Here is a 16,454-nt window from a genome sequence, read left to right as displayed (position 1 = left end):
CAAAGGTAGTCCCAAGGTTCTCCTGTGGGCAGGGTGCAGTGTATGTGAAAGGTAGGACATGCACTGCTGTGTGTGGCCTTCCCTGATAGTGAAATACTGCCAATTTCATTTTTCACTATGAAAGGTTCTCTGTCCCATAGGATAGAATCATGAGTTTGCTTATAACATCTTATTAGCATAACTGCCCATGGGAACAAGATACAAACATGGAGTTTAGTATGCCTGAACTCATAATCTAAAGGTTCATCTTTTAGTTAGGATGATTTTTACATTCTGGGATATAAAATACCACTTTTAGAAAGTAGGTATTTTCTTGCTTAGCCATCCAGTGTGCCTCTGCTTGGTTTGTGTATTGACTGTCTGGATGTGGAGTGACAGGGGCTGGGGATGTGCATTCTGTTCAGACAGCCACTTGAGGGGTGTTCTGCCTTTCCAGGGTGAGTCAGGGCTGGGCTTTATTCAAAGTAGGGGGAGGAGATTTCTTTCACAGCTGAATAGGTCTGGTCTGCCTTGGACAATGCTCTCTCCACCTCCTGCCTGATAGCTGCACCAGAGAGGACAGAACTGGTCCTGGCTGGGCAAAGAGCTTCTCTGCCACCAAAGAACAAAGGAATTTGTGCTATAAAAAGTAGGGCCCAGACCCCTAAACTTTAGATTACTTCTGGGGTTCAAGAGGAACCTTCGTCAAGGAGAAGAGCTGGAGAAACTGAGAACCACTACCCCTTATCTGTGTGCTGTCTGGGGTTGGCCTGCAGTGGCTGTTTCTGCCAAGGAAAGGACAAGGACTTTGCTGTGTGCTGTTTCCCCTGTTTGAGGAAGATCTCCAAGAGCTTGAAGTAGAGCTTACCTCCTGTTTTTGAAGTCTCAGGGATGGTATTCTACCTTTACTACGCGGTCATTACTTAGTATTACCATTACTACGCATATTTTAGTTCGCAGATGCCATTACTTAGCATGCATTTACTTAGCATGCATTTACTACGCATGTTCCATTACTTAGCATGCATTTACTACACATAATGGAGTTCCTGTGCAAATTAACGTTTTGGGGTACAGGGGTATTTTTAGGGGTCAGGGTGGGTTAGGGTTTTGGGGTGTAGGGGGTATTTTTAGGGTTCAGGGTGCATTTAAGGTTTTGGGGTGCTGGGGTATTTTTGGGGTTCAGGGTGGGTTTAGGTTTTGGGGTGCTGGGGTAATTTTAGGTGTCAGGGTGGGTTAGGGTTTTGGGGTGTAGGGGGTAATTTTAGGGTTCAAGGTGCGTTTAAGGTTTTGGGGTGCTGGTGTATTTTTGGGGTTCAGGGTGCGTTTAGGTTTTGGGGAGCTGGGGTAATTTTAGGTGTCAGGGTGGGGTGGGGGTTTTGGGGTGCATGGGCTATTTTGAGGGTTCAGGGTGCGTTTAAGGTTTTGGGGTGCTGGGGTATTTTTGGGGTTCAGGGTGGGTTTAGGTTTTGGGGTGCTGGGGTAATTTTAGGTGTCAGGGTGGGTTAGGGTTTTGGGGTGTAGGGGGTAATTTTAGGGTTCAGGGTGCGTTTAAGGTTTTGGGGTGCTGGGTTATTTTTGGGGTTCAGGGTGCGTTTAGGTTTTGGGGTGCTGGGGTAATTTTAGGTGTCAGGGTGGGTTGGGGTTTTGGGGTGCATGGGGTATTTTGAGGGTTCAGGGTGCGTTTAAGGTTTTGGGGTGCTGGGGTATTTTTGGGGTTCAGGGTGCATTTAGGTGTCAGGGTGGGTTAGTGTTTTGGGGTGTAGGGGGTAGGTTTCAGGGTGTATTTAAGGTTTTGGGGTGCTGGGGTATTTTTGGGATTCAGGGTGCATTTAGGTTTTGGGGTGCTGGGGTAATTTTAGGCGTCAGGGCTTGCTGGGTTTTGGGGTGCAGGGGATATTTTTAGGGTTCAGGGTGCATTTCAGCTTTTGGGGTGCTGGGGTATTTTTGGGGGTCAGGGTGGGATTAGGTTTTGGGGTGCTGGGGTAATTTTAGGTATCAGGGTGGGTTAGGGCTTTTGGGTGTAGTTTTAGGTTTCAGGGTGTGTTTAGGTTTTGGGGTACTGGGATATTTTTAGGGGTCAGGGTGAGATAGGGTTTTGGGGTGTAGGGGGTATTTTTAGGGTTCAGGGTGCGTGCCAGGGGATTGGTTACTATTACGATACATTTTTTGTTTTAAAGTACCAATAATACGTTGTAACGGTATGCGTAATAATTAACTGCGAAGTAAAAGCATTTTTTATGTATATATTTGCAAAGTAAAAGCATGCGCACTAAAATCATGCATAGTAAAGGTATTTGCGAAGTAAAAACTTCGAAGTAAATACCTGCGGAGTAACGGTATGCTTAGTAACATCATATATTCCTCAGGGATATAAAGACTTCTTCCCCAGCTCCCTTGAATTTCCTTGCTGGGAGTTCTAACCAGCCAGGAGGCACCTACTGCTGTTCTGGACCTCTGGAGGTTGTTCCTGCTATTGGGAGCTGGGAAAGTAATGCAAAGATGAAAGGTGCGATGCATCCTCACCTGTTTCTGACACATCGCTAAAGAAACTGACGCATCACCTGCCCAGGGCTGGAGAAATCGCCTCACGCCGCATAGAGTGCACCTATCTACGAAGTCCAAGATCACGCACCGATTCTGACGCAGACCTGGCGGTGCGGCTGCAAGAATCAAAGCATCATAGGACAGCGGCTGCAAAAACCGACGCATTGCCGATTCTCACGCATCACACCTGGGAGCCATGTCTGCAAGAACACTGAGGCTGCAGTAAGAAACCGATGCATCACCTCCCTCCACAGTAAGAGTCCGACGCATCACCTCCCCTTCAGTCAGGCAGTAAGGCACAGACGCATCACCTCCCCTGAAGTAAGAAACCAACGCAGCACCTTCCCTGAGCGTAAGGAACCGACGCATCACCTTCCCTGTGACAGTTTTTGTTTGTGGACATGGTGCATCCATGGTACTTTGTGTGAAAAGTGTGCTTTGAACAGAACTGTTTCTACCTTTTAAGAGTCATATCTGTAGTGTGGATTTTTGTCGTTTTGGTCTTGTTTGGTTTAGATAAAGATGACTTATTTTTCTAAACTGGTGTGGTGCCCATTTATAGCATTTTCACTGCATTACTGTATGTGTTCACAAATGCTTTACACACTGCCTCTGATACAAGCCTTTCTGCTCGTGCCAAGCTTCCAAAGGGGTGAGCAGGGGTTATTTTAGAAGTGTATCCCCCTTATCCTGACTAGGAAAAAGGGTCCCTACACGGACAAAAGAACCTACCTCTGCCAACTAGAGACCCCCATTTCTAACAGCAACCAAATATATATTTTGCCAAAGGCAAGAATCTACTTTAGATTCACCAAGAAAATGTATATCATTGTCACATGTTAGATACTTGCAACATTTCATTTTAAGAAAACTGCTTGCAAATGAAAGGAAAGGTCCCCTACATCATTGAAGAAAGCACATGGTCGCCATGATATGGTCGACTTCAGAAAAGAATGCAAGGGAATGGGAAGGTGCAGTGTTTAAAAACAAGCATTGGTAGTTTGCACTTCATAGTGGAAGAAGTGATAATATCTCACAGATTGGTCAGCACCTATGATTTTTCCATGTATATCACATAAAATGCCTAATATATATTATGCCAGCCAAGAGTTGTAGTATGGAATATCGAGAACAAGAATATTGTGATACCTTAATAATTTAGCCAAAATATTGCGGATCAAAATATCAAAAGATAAGTGCAAATCGGGAGGTACAGATTTCCTATTGTTAACACCATAAATATGTACCTTGGTGTTATATATACTATATATATATATATATATATATATATATATATATATATATATATAGCATTATGGGAAATGTGGTCCCAAAACTACGAGACATTGCAATTATGAATAGCAATATAAAGGGAAAAGTGTACGGAATGAACACTAATGTTGAAAGGATTAAACCTGAAGAATTGAAAGAACTTTACTACCCTTTTTTGCATAAAATTAAAAGAGTCTACAACGAGAAAATAACTGCACCTTTAAAGAAACCAGCTTTGTGGACACTAGTCCGTTTTCAATGTTGATGAGTCACGTTTATTTAAAAAACCAACGAACCCACCAGTACACAGTGGCATATGATTAAGACTCATGCGAGTCGAAACGCGTAATGCCTATCCATTTTATTTGGAATAAAGAAGCCTTTACAAGCGTGAATGGAGTGGCCTGTTTCTGCGTTGCTGAAGAAGAACGTGGTTTTCTTTGAAATATTACAGGTGTCTGACACACCTTAAACAGGCCCCGACCCGTGAGGTGGAGGCGCCCCTGTTTGTCAGAGAGGTGTTTGGAGTTTATGTAAGGAGTGCCCACCGGCTGCGATGTTGAACACGACCGGAGTTGTGATGGAAGGGCCACAGAGGCCCGCCTCGAACTGAGAGAGTGGACTTTGCAGCAGCCAGGGTCTGGGAGAGGGATTTTCCCTGCGCACATCATGCTTTGAGATTACATCGTGAAAGGCAAGTGATAAACTGTAAAAGACATCTGGTGGTAGCGAAACATTTTTTGTTGAAAATAGTGCCCGTTTTATGGAACTTTTCCGGATTGAAGCAGTGATTGCGCTCGGTGCACTAGTCAGCATAAGTAGTTTTGCCACCAGCCAACATTGAATACTAAACGGGAGATAAGCAGTTATAAAGCATTATGGGAAATGTGGTCCCAAAACTACGAGACATTGCAATTATGAATAGCAATATAAAGGGAAAAGTGTACGGAATGAACACTAATGTTCAAAGGATTAAACCTGAAGAATTGAAAGAACTTTACTACCCTTTTTTGCATAAAATTAAAAGAGTCTACAGCGAGAAAATAACTGCACCTTTAAAGAAACCAGCTTTGTGGACACTAGTCCGTTTTCAATGTTGATGAGTCACGTTTATTTAAAAAACCAACGAACCCACCAGTACACAGTGGCATATGATTAAGACTCATGCGAGTCGAAACGCGTAATGCCTATCCATTTTATTTGGAATAAAGAAGCCTTTACAAGCGTGAATGGAGTGGCCTGTTTCTGCGTTGCTGAAGAAGAACATGGTTTTCTTTGAAATATATATATATATATATATATATATATATATATATATATTCACTTAAAAAACCATAGGTTTCACACACGTTATAGTCAGGAATTAGCATTTAAAAAACCTTGCAAATTCACTGAAAAAAACCATAGGTTTCACACATGTTATAGTTAGCTGGACATTTCACTCGTAAAAAACCATTGAAATTCCCCCGTTATAGTTAGTTCAGGTAACTTTAACTCGCGCGACCGCAATCCACTGCTGATGACGTCACATATTACATCACTGTATTCACTAAGATACTGTTAATAAGTCAGTTATACAATTAATTTTACAAAAAAAAACATCCATTTAGACGCTTATTTACCCGTTTATTCTTCCATTAACCTTTAGATATACATATATAAAAAATATATATTTTACAGAAAGACACATATTCACTTGATGATGTCATCAGTGATGTAATATGTGACGTCATCAGCAGTGGATTGCGGTCGCGCGAGTTATAGTTACCTGAACTAACTATAACGGGGGAATTTCAATGTTTTTTTACGAGTGAAATGTCCAGCTAACTATAACATGTGTGAAACCTATGGTTTTTTCAGTGAATTTGCAAGGTTTTTTAAATGCCAATTCCTAACTATAACGTGTGTGAAACCTATGGTTTTTTAAGTGAATTTGCAAGGTTTTTTAAATGCTAATTTCTAACTATAACGTGTGTGAAACCTATGTTTTTTTAGTGAATTTGTAAGGTTTTTTAAATGCTAATTTATGTATGTATTATATTTTCTATATGTTTATTTTACAGTAAACTACCTAAGTATATAGTTATAGATTGACTGTATCCTGTAATATGGAATGGCTCGTTTAAAATTATTATTATTTTTTTTTGGTTTTTCACCCTGCGCGCACCCCGCGATTTTTTGAAAAAAAAATAAAATGTTTTTTTCACCCTTTGGGGTCCTTCAGGGACCCCCTGACAAAGGCTTGGGGGTCAGGAACTCTCTACCCTGCCCCCTTTTCACGTACTCTACCTTTGTTTTTCACTGCCACACACAAAATGGCGTCCGACACTTCCTGATTTCGACCGATTCGAATGTTGACTGACATCTAACCACCAATCAGAATTACGCTCGCGCACGGCACCGTGCGCGCAGGGTGTGCGCTTATAGAGATTTATGTACATTTAACTGCAATTTTCTCAGGAACTACTGAACAGATTGACACCATATATGCAAAAGGCACATCCCTGACCTGAGGACTACCTCTTTACCAAATTTCAAGTAATTCTGTTCAGCCGTTCGGGCTGTACCTTCGACTAAATGTCCTATGGGAAAATGCATGGGGAAAACGCGTTTTGGGACCCCCTTTTTTCTCAGCCCCCGCTTGACGAATCACCCCGAGACTTTCAGGGTAGGAGCTGAGCGGAGCGCCCCATTAGTTTTGAAAATTTCACGAGGATTCGTCAACCGGCGCCAAAGTTATTCAAAATAGAATTTTCAGATTTCCTATGGAAACTCGGTCCTAACTATAACTATCTACTGGCGACCGCCAGTAGATAATATATATACTTATACACACACATATATACATATCTATGTGTGTGCCCTGCAGCCAACCCCACACATGCAGCCAACTCACGCAGCCCCTCTCCGCGGGCCGCTTTTGGCCCCAGGGACTCCAACCCCAGGGTCTAGTGTATTTTTATTAGGGGAGGGGGTATGTGGCCCCCCCTTCCCTGGGCCATTTTTGGCTCTGTGTACCCTATCCCCTGGGGCCCACCACTTTAAATATGGGGGAGTGGGGCCTCGCAGCCCCATTCTCGGGCCAATTTCAGCCTCAGGGACCCCATCTCCAGGGGCCCGGCCATATTGTAAATGGGGAGGGGGCACGAAGCCCCCTCCAAAGCCAATTTTGGACCCTGGGGCCTGGCACCTTTTTAAGTGGAGAGGGGGGTACGCAGTCCACTGCCTCACCTGGCTCCCCGCATCCAGAGGGATCCGGCATTGCTCCCACCCACAGGGAGTAACTAAAAAAGCTGCACCCTGCTGGTGGGAGCAATATGCAGCTCAATTTCCTTGCCCGCATCACTGCGGGCAAGGAAACAGATCTGAAGTCTGTTCGCAGCTGGCGGGAGCATTTTTAAAGCTCCTGCCAGCTGGTAGAGATTTTACTGTCGCTTGGCGGGAGATTTACAATTGCTCCTCTAAGCGAGAGCAAACACAGGTTGTACACGCCAATGAGGGCAAGGAAACCGCTATGTCCCTGGAGTGGGCCCCCCGGCTGAGATTCCCTGGGCCAAATCTGCCCGGATGGGGAGCTGTGTGTCCCCCTCCCACTTTATATTAAGGCCTGGGGCTGCCATTGACCTGTTAGTGGGGTTGCATGCCCCCCTACCACTTAATTTGTAAGGCCGGGGAATTGGGTCCCTGGGGCCGAAATCAGCACAGGAGAGGCACCTGTACTCCCTCCCCCATTCATATTTATATGTCTATATTTATAAATCCACCACCTGGGACCAGGCCCACGTGGGAGGCATAAAGAAAAAGAAGCATGGGAGCCCATGTTTTTTTGTTTTATTTTATCGTGGATTCTCTGAAAATTCTTGGCTCCAGGTGGAATGCTTGTGGGACCCCACCACCAGGACTAGAGGGTAAGGGTATTCCTACTATGCCCCCTTTCATTTTTTTCTGTTATTTGGAACTCAAGCTGAGTCCCTAGTCCCAAGATGGCTGCCAATACTTCCTGGTTGAAGTGGTGGCAGCCAATCAGATCTCATAATGAGATCTGTCGGATTCGCGGAGCATCTGCGTCCCAAGATATACATAAATCTTTCTTCTTTAATAACTCCAAAACTACTTAATGGATTTGTCCCAACGTACAAAAAGAGTTCTTTCTGGACCAAGATCTATCTTTCTGCCAGTTTTGGTGTAATTCCGTTCAGCGGTTCCGGTTGTGGTAGTATGTCAAATTCCTATGGAAATTGCATCAGGAAAAAGCATTTTGGGACCCCCCCCCTTGTTCTCTGCTCCCGCTTCACGACTCACACCTAAACTTTCCAGACCCAGACAGCAGCTAAAGTGACTGGCAAACTAGTTTTGAAAATGTTGTGAAGATTCATCAAACAGAGCCAAAGTTATTAGCAAAACAAAAGATGCTTTCCTATAAAGACTGGCACCTAACTATAACTACCTACTGGTGACCACCAGTAAAATCTATCTATCTATCTATCTATCTATCTATCTATCTATCTATCTATCTATCTATCTATCTATCTATCTATCTATCTATCTATCTATCTATCTATCTATCTATCTATCTATCTATCTATCTATCTATCTATCTATCTATCTATCTATCTATCTATCTATCTATCTATCTATCTATCTATCTATCTATCTATCTATCTACGTCATGTGATCCAGGCAGGTAATCGGCCGAAACGCATCATGGCAGACTTTGTTTGTGAGGAATAAAGAATTATTGCAAAGAACCTGGGTCTACGCTCGTTTTTTCTCCACGGAGGAGAGTTAATAAGCAGACGAGGGATTTGTGTGTGTGTATATATATATATATATATATATATATATATATATATATATATATATATATATATATATATATATATATATCAGTGGTTTGCTGTGCCAGCCTTTGATATCTTCCACTGCAACTCAGAAAGAGAAAGGGATGTCCCCCTTCTACCCACTCCCCTTTTGAAATTTGCAGGGGTTTGCAAAGTTTACTGATGAGTCAGAATGATAGTACCGGATAGCAAAATGCCTTTGCAACCATTGTGTTTTGCAACTGCAAAGGCTGTGAGTTTGCCAATCTCATGCTTTGCGTTTGGAAAACACTCTTGTACATCATGCTCGATCTTGCTTCCTCGCTCTTCAATGTCACAGCCATGATATGACTGCTAAAAGATGTATCTTGCACAAAGTATGAAAAGACATACGTTTAACTCAGATGAAAAGTAGTTCAATTAGCATATTATGCCTTTTTAAAATTTAAACAGTCAAAACAAATCACACAAGACTGTCATAACGTTAATTGTACCCCGGATCCGGGCAGAATACTGCGATTTCATTATCGGAAGAGAATGCGCAGGCTGACAATGATTCATTGCAGCTGTGATACCTGAAAAGAATGGATAAGTTAAGCAGCTTGCTTTACAATATCAAGCTCAATTGAGATACTTGAAACATACAATCAGATATCAAATTGTTATTACTACCCTGACTGTCTTTACCTTAACCTTAGTTCCCTTAAAGATAGCATGAGGCAGGTTCAGATTCAATGTGTTGTACACACGTCAACCCAGAAATGGTTGACTAACAGGGTTTTAAAGAACTCAAATCCAAGTTGACAAAAAAATAATACTACGCTCAAGTGCTTGTTTTGCTAGACTTAAGCCAGTGTGTGCCCTTTGAGGTATTCACTTTCCTGAAACAACTTCATTTTAATTCCTAGTTATGGATTTTCTGTTGAGGCAGTGGTTCAATTGATTAAGCTGCTGTCATTAGAACCTGCTGGCGTATTTACAGCTTTTTGTATCTAAAAATAAAGGCTACCTCCAATAAAGGATGCCACCAAAAACTCAAAGGAGTCACCCCCAATACAAAGAAAAGGGACTGGATGTACTTATAGAAATAACAACAAAAAATTCCCTTTTCAATTAAAACCTAGAATTTTATATTCAAACCGGTAGAAGTGAGACCCAATGAATGATCCTAAGCCAGAAAAACATCAGAACATATTAGGCGTTAGCAACTAATCATTATAATCAGTTACGAAGAAACATATTAACTGCATACTTTGTCTCATTCAAGAAAACTAAAAAGACCTTTAGCCAAAAAAAGCAAATATCTATAAATCTATAATCGTTTTAAATCTTTTATTATTTTTATTATTCCATTTTACACATGATAAAAACAATTGATTATAAAAAATACAATCATACACAGTTACTACACAGGTTACAATTTCAAGATTTAACTCATACATCAAGAAGTTCAACAATCTTAAACACACGTTTTATAAATTCATAAAGTACTCGTATTGTTTAAACACGAAAAATACATCAATAAAAATGTTACTCCTTTGAGCCAAATATGCTCAACTGAATACATCTGTCGACGCAGCGTTTCAGTGAAACAGTCAAATTATCATCACCTTCTTCAGGACAATTTTCATTTATTCAAATATGATCACTTTCTAATGGATGAATCAGATATTGACAAAGATAATACACTCTGTCTTGTGTCGTGGAGTATCGATATCGAGTTTGACTACACCGGAATTAAAAGGCATTGATACATGAGATGCTCATTCCAGTACGCCCTAACTATTATTCTCGTACACAAACATGTGTTGTGAATTCAATTTTTATAAAACTTTTAAGCATGCCATTATGGAGAAGTGGCTGTGATAAAGGTGTTTTAAGGAATGCATAATATCGATACTCCACTACACATGACTGCAGTAATTTCCTTGAATGTAGTAATCGATATTCTGCTATTGATATATTTGTAGATTGAGATATCATATTGAGGTCCCTCTTATTCTGACTTACATCCCTCACCTTCTGCTCTAGCATAGCACTACAATATCAGTGCTCTTTATCTACACATCCACAGCACCACAGGGGCGCAGGGGGTCCTCAGCTAGTAGACGTTCTGCAGGCTCACCAGCCGCCTCTGTCATGGCCAGGCGTCCACAGGAGAGCCACCATTATTAAGGAAAGTTTAACAGAATAGGCTGCCTGTCTTACAAGCATCTGTGAGGATCTTCTGGGGTCTGGACACATGAACAACTCGGGCAGAAGGCAATCTGCGAGCCACATCTGGTATCAAACCTGGCAAAGGCACAATATTATCAGCAGGATAAAGATGCTTACACCTTGCCCATCAGAGCTGTACTATTAAGCAGCCATCTTGCAGCGCAGGTGCCTGGTGCCCCCATATTTTATCAATTTGAACACCCCCGATTTCATGTTTTGTTGGAGGAAGGTAGTACCTCTTCCTACCAAACACCAGCTACCACAGTCTTCTCTTCAGATTTAGAGACGTGGGTGGTGTCTGGGTTTACCATTTTCATGGAGGAATACTGCCCTCATCTCCGTAAACCACAAGTCATACCAACCATGCAAGAATAGGGCTGGGGCAGTGCACATACAGTTCAGACATTGGCAACCAGGAAGAGAGGATGGCCGAAGAAATGGAGTGCCCCGGACCCCGCACAGATCAGATCCTGCACTGGCTTCCATTGTCCTGCAGCACTAGCACCAGACAGATGCCTGTGAGCATCCTAAACTGTGGTTACAAAACTCCTTGTGACTGTGCAAGGTGAACGTAGCCTATGGAAGACAGCGATATAAGAATTTTGGACCCTACACCAAGTGCCTCCATTAATTGCAATATATGCGGCAACTCTGCTTACCGCACATATTGCAATTTGGAGTTTGGCGGCAAACGCCGCCCGCCCGCAATTTTCACCAGGGCCATATTGGCAGTCCAAACCTACAATGTTTATAGGGCGAAAATGGCCCAGAATATACTGGGACATGGGAAGTTTGGTGCAATTAGGACCAAAATCTGCATGCTATGCCCCAATAATCGCATGCAAACATCATGATTGGAGTAATTTATTGCATTCAATAGATAACAATCCTCATGATATCATTATTTATCAGATGCAGCAAAAAACAACCCAAATAACCCAATACCGGAGCACCCACTACCAATTTCTTAGGACCTTATTTACATTTTGGTGGTGCCGGACATTTGTCAAACAGTTACGGATGTACCATCTGCCGTATTTGCAGTTTCCTTGACATCAATGCACTCTATACGGGCGACAGGAATTTTTCCACCGTGTGCCATCACTGAACTCTAAATAAGGGCGTCACTGTCAAAAGTAAATCAAATACACAATGAAATTGCATTATTATTAATTTATCATGTCTTTCATTTTCCATTGACATTAATGCACAGAGGTTTTATCAACCTTATGATAAAAAAAGTGTCAAGTTTAATTTTTTTATTTAATATGCTTCACACCCTTGTTAATTACCTAAATTGATTTGTGGGTAAATGTTGATTTGAGAACTTTGCTCAAGTTTTGAAGTTAATAATTTTGATATCACTCTGAAAATACCTTTTACACCATAAAACAGGTTTACCTTCTCTTGATTTCAGTAAAAGCTCTACTTCTTTGGTTTGAAAGTGAAAGACAAAGAGGTATTTTTTTCGTTTAAGAAATGGGTCGTTGTGAGCAGTCAAAGATTTGGAAAAAAAAAATTAACGTGAATTAGAAAGAAGTTCAAACTGGCTCTTATTTGCTGGAAACAAGCAATTTTAATAAATATTTTATAGTGTAGGTCTCAGAATAAATGAAAATAATTTGGTAACTGCTCCAAACCATCAAAAGTAAAGTTAAAACATTTGCAAATTGGATTTAACTTTCAAAAACCAAGTTGACTCACTGTTACACATTTATAGCATTTATAGGCACCACAGGTACAACATTCAGCAGGGCCCTACAATGTATGAAAAGGTATATCTGGTTGATGTAAGAATTATGATGGGCTATTTATTTGTTTACATACGGTTTAACAATGTATAATAATTTGTAAAATTGTACTTGGAACGCTATTGTAGAGAAATATAGTAAAAACCCAGCTCATATTTATTCAGCAGTATAGAACTAGGGTTAGATTCAACAAACTTGTACACAACGCAATGCAGCAAGGAAATTTGCTGCACTGCATTGCATCAAAGGGAGAGAGCAAAAATGTGCCATGTCTACTAATATATGGCGTAGTTCTGCTTTCTTGTAGCGTTGGCGTACTTATGGCTGCCTAGCCCCAATGCCGGCACCCTTTTACCACCACGCAAGGGTGCCTGCGTTGTTGTTAGAATCGTTTTTTGTGCAGGAAGGCACGCCTTTCTGTGCAAAAATTATTCTCAGAGGATTATTCATTGTTGTGTGCAAATTGGAAGTAACCAGGAGAAATTAATATATTACTCCTCATTATGTAAGCCTCGGCTAGGCGCACCGTTTTGTTACGAACTCATGATTTCTGTCTTTAGTAAATATGAGTTTGAGTCAAAATACCTGAGTGTCTGCACGGGTACACCCGTGTTACACCCACGTAACATAAGGCCTCTCTGACTCAAGGTAACTTATACTTTCCTTAATACTAACTACTTTAGGGGCATATTCTCAACGGCCAGCGATAATTATCGCTGGCCGTGCTTAGCGATAATAATATTATCGCAGGCTATCTCCAGGACGATAAAAATTCCAGAGATAGCGACGTTATCGCCCTTTTGCAGGGAACATCGCTGGTTTTCCAGCGATGTTCCCTGCAAAACGGCGATAACCTTGTATCAGCATAATCCACCCCCTATGTTAGGGATGGCTAAACTAGGAATTTAGCAGATGTTAGATTTTGGCGAAAATCTAACGTCTGCTAAAATCATGTGGGCTGCCTTGTAAATATCGCAATGTAAACATCAGCGATATTTGCAAGGTTGTCCATCCGGGGTACGCCCAGTAACGCCCACTTTGCATCTCATTGGAGATGCAAAGGGAGGCGTTGGGAAAAAGGGTGCTAACCAGCCGCGGTCGGTAGTAGGAGTAACTGCAGGGCGGTGACGTGGGGAGGGGGAGGGGCAGGGTGGGGAGTAGTAAACTATGGATTACGGAGGTTTACAAGTAAGTTAACATATAAATTAATAAAACAAATTTCTTTGCGTGCACTGCATCCCCAAATGCGATGCTGTGCACGCAACGAAATTCGTTTTATTAATTTATATGTTAACTTACCTGTAAACCTCCGTAATCCATAGTTTACTACCCCCCACCCTGCCCCTCCCCCTCCCCACGTCACCGCCCTGCAGTTACTCCTACTACCGACCGCGGCTGGTGCTAACATGCGATCATGCATTTTAGCACCCTCCTGTGAATAGGGCGCTGGTTTTATCTCTGCTTTTTTGGGTTTGTAAGCCAAAAAAGCGGAGCAAAAAGCCCTTGTAAATAGTCCCCCTAGCTCTTTTATAATTCTAGGTCTTATCTTCGGCTGCAAACGGATAACAGGGTGTGTCCAAAGATATGACAGACTTGGATGGATTTCTAACTATATTTTCAGTGTGTCTGAATGAGATTAGAACCGATGTCAAAATTATCCCCCTTCTCTATGCAGTTTCCTTGGGAGGCTGTGAAACAACTTTTGGGCCCAGATGTGCGCAACGGCACCTTCTGTATAATATTTACACGGATGACCACTCCCATTTCATGTAGGACCCATAATTTTCATGAGAATTATGTGAATTGAAATATTTTGATGTCCCCAATTAAAGTATATTGCTTGTAGGCTTCTATTAATTAACTTTGAAATCAGAACGTGAGTAACTACAAAAATTAACATCCTTTCCTGAAAGTCCATTTCCACGTATTGGAGACCGCAGCTTTTTTAAGAGGTCATAATCAGCATGTGAGTTCTATTGTTTCAATTTAACATGTAGTACGATGCTTAATTAGCTGTTCACTATTTAATAATAACCTGAATTAATTACAATGTGCTGTGGTTATAACGTTTCCCTTTGTCTCCTTGTACAAAATGAATGTATATCCCTTTTTGTCACATTGACATATGTAACTTTTAAACGTTGAGTCCTATAACTTTCATCTTTTTACTTTGTGCTTATTCAAACTATGCTATAGACTACTTATGTTAGGTTATATATGATTATCATGTGTGTAGCGCCTATCTTACCCAGGGTGGGTATCCAGGTGCTAGAAAGAAGGGACTCTGCCTGCCCTTACAAGAGTCGAATGGAAAAGTAATCTTGTCAGCTTCTTGCAGCATTCGAGAACTGAGCTGGGGGTTCTGACATGCAAGGGGGAGGACGCCTGGCTTCAGGAGCCAAGAGCAAAAGCGCGCGCCGGCTCTGCGAATGTGGAGGACGTGGGCGAGCAGGTGGCGGGCTGAACGGTTGGTGTGTTCTTGATTTTAGGTCAAGTAGTTCCTGATGATCTCCCCCCCCGCCCGTCCCCGACCACCCACACACATTTCCTGTCTAAGGCTCTCTTACCACTAGTTGATGTCGTCGTCTGTTTACTCTTCAGCCACTCTCATGACGCAACTTAATTTTTGTGGAAAATCTCTTTCAAGCATATCTTGACACCGATCCCGGCTGCTTTGCTCATTCGGATTATTCGAAGCTGGGTCCTGTCAAACGTTAAGCTTTCCAGTGGACTGCTGTGCATCACGAGATTAAGACCAGCTTATTTTTTTTTATTCTTTAAGGTGCATCAAATTTTATATAACAAAACAATCAATGCCCTATCCAAAGTGCATCAAACAAAGAAGACAAATCATGGGATTGCTTCAGAGGATGGATAAACATTTCCATAAACCCCCAATTTACCATTGACGATCGCTTATACAACAAGCATTTGCAATGCAATAGGTCTCGCATTGATAAACTTTGAGCTATTAGCATTGCAAATGATAATGTTTGTTATTTTTTTTTATTAACAGTAGCATTGGTACTAAAACATATTCCACAAAGCACGGAAAGGCTGCAGTACCACAGGCTGTTACTAGGTGTCCCTGTGGAGTTGTAAAGGGACCTCTATTAGCCATATTAGATACTGCACCATTAATGCAATTATAAAGAGAAACATTGCAGCTGAGCATATGTTTCCATTTTCTTTTTAAAGTGAGGTTTTTGCTAGCTTGCGTTTTAAAAATACTATTTAAAATAATCAACAATGGTGCATTTGTTAAACGCAAGCTAACAAAACCTCACTTCTAAAAACATAAATGGAAACGTATGCTGAACTGCAATATTTCTTTTTATAATTGCATTAAGGGTGCAGTACCTTATGTGGCTAATAAATGGCCCTTTACAACTCCACATGGACACCTAGTAACAGCCTGTGATACTGCGCCCTTTCCTTGCTAAGTGGAGTTATTTTCTTTAGTTATGCTAATGCTAGGATATTTTTTTAACCAAAAAACAAACATTAGCATTAGCATTTGCAATGCCAACATGCTCAACCTAAAAACCATCTTCTTGTTCTCTCTGCCTTTGCATCCCAGTCCCCAAAGTTACACTTCAGAAACACATTTAGCGCTAAGCTGTTTTAAAAGCTCAAATTCTGCAGCAGCTAAGAACTTTGGGGCATATTATCAAGGGCCTTATCTCCGCTTTTTTGGCTTTAAAAGCCAAAAAAGTGGAGATAAAACTATCGCCCTATTTACAAGTGGGTGCTAACATGCATTAGCGTATGTTAGCATCCGTTTTCCCGTCGCCTCGCTGTGCCAGGGCTTAGCACCGGACAGCACCGGCACAAATTAAGCACTGGTCTGGCATATTAACAAGGGCTT

This window comes from Triturus cristatus, chromosome 1_2 (assembly GCF_964204655.1).
Source record: "Triturus cristatus chromosome 1_2, aTriCri1.1, whole genome shotgun sequence".
Classification (NCBI taxonomy): Eukaryota; Metazoa; Chordata; class Amphibia; order Caudata; family Salamandridae; genus Triturus; species Triturus cristatus.
The sequence above is the reverse complement of the archived record's forward strand: the minus strand, read 5'-3'. Positions refer to the sequence as shown.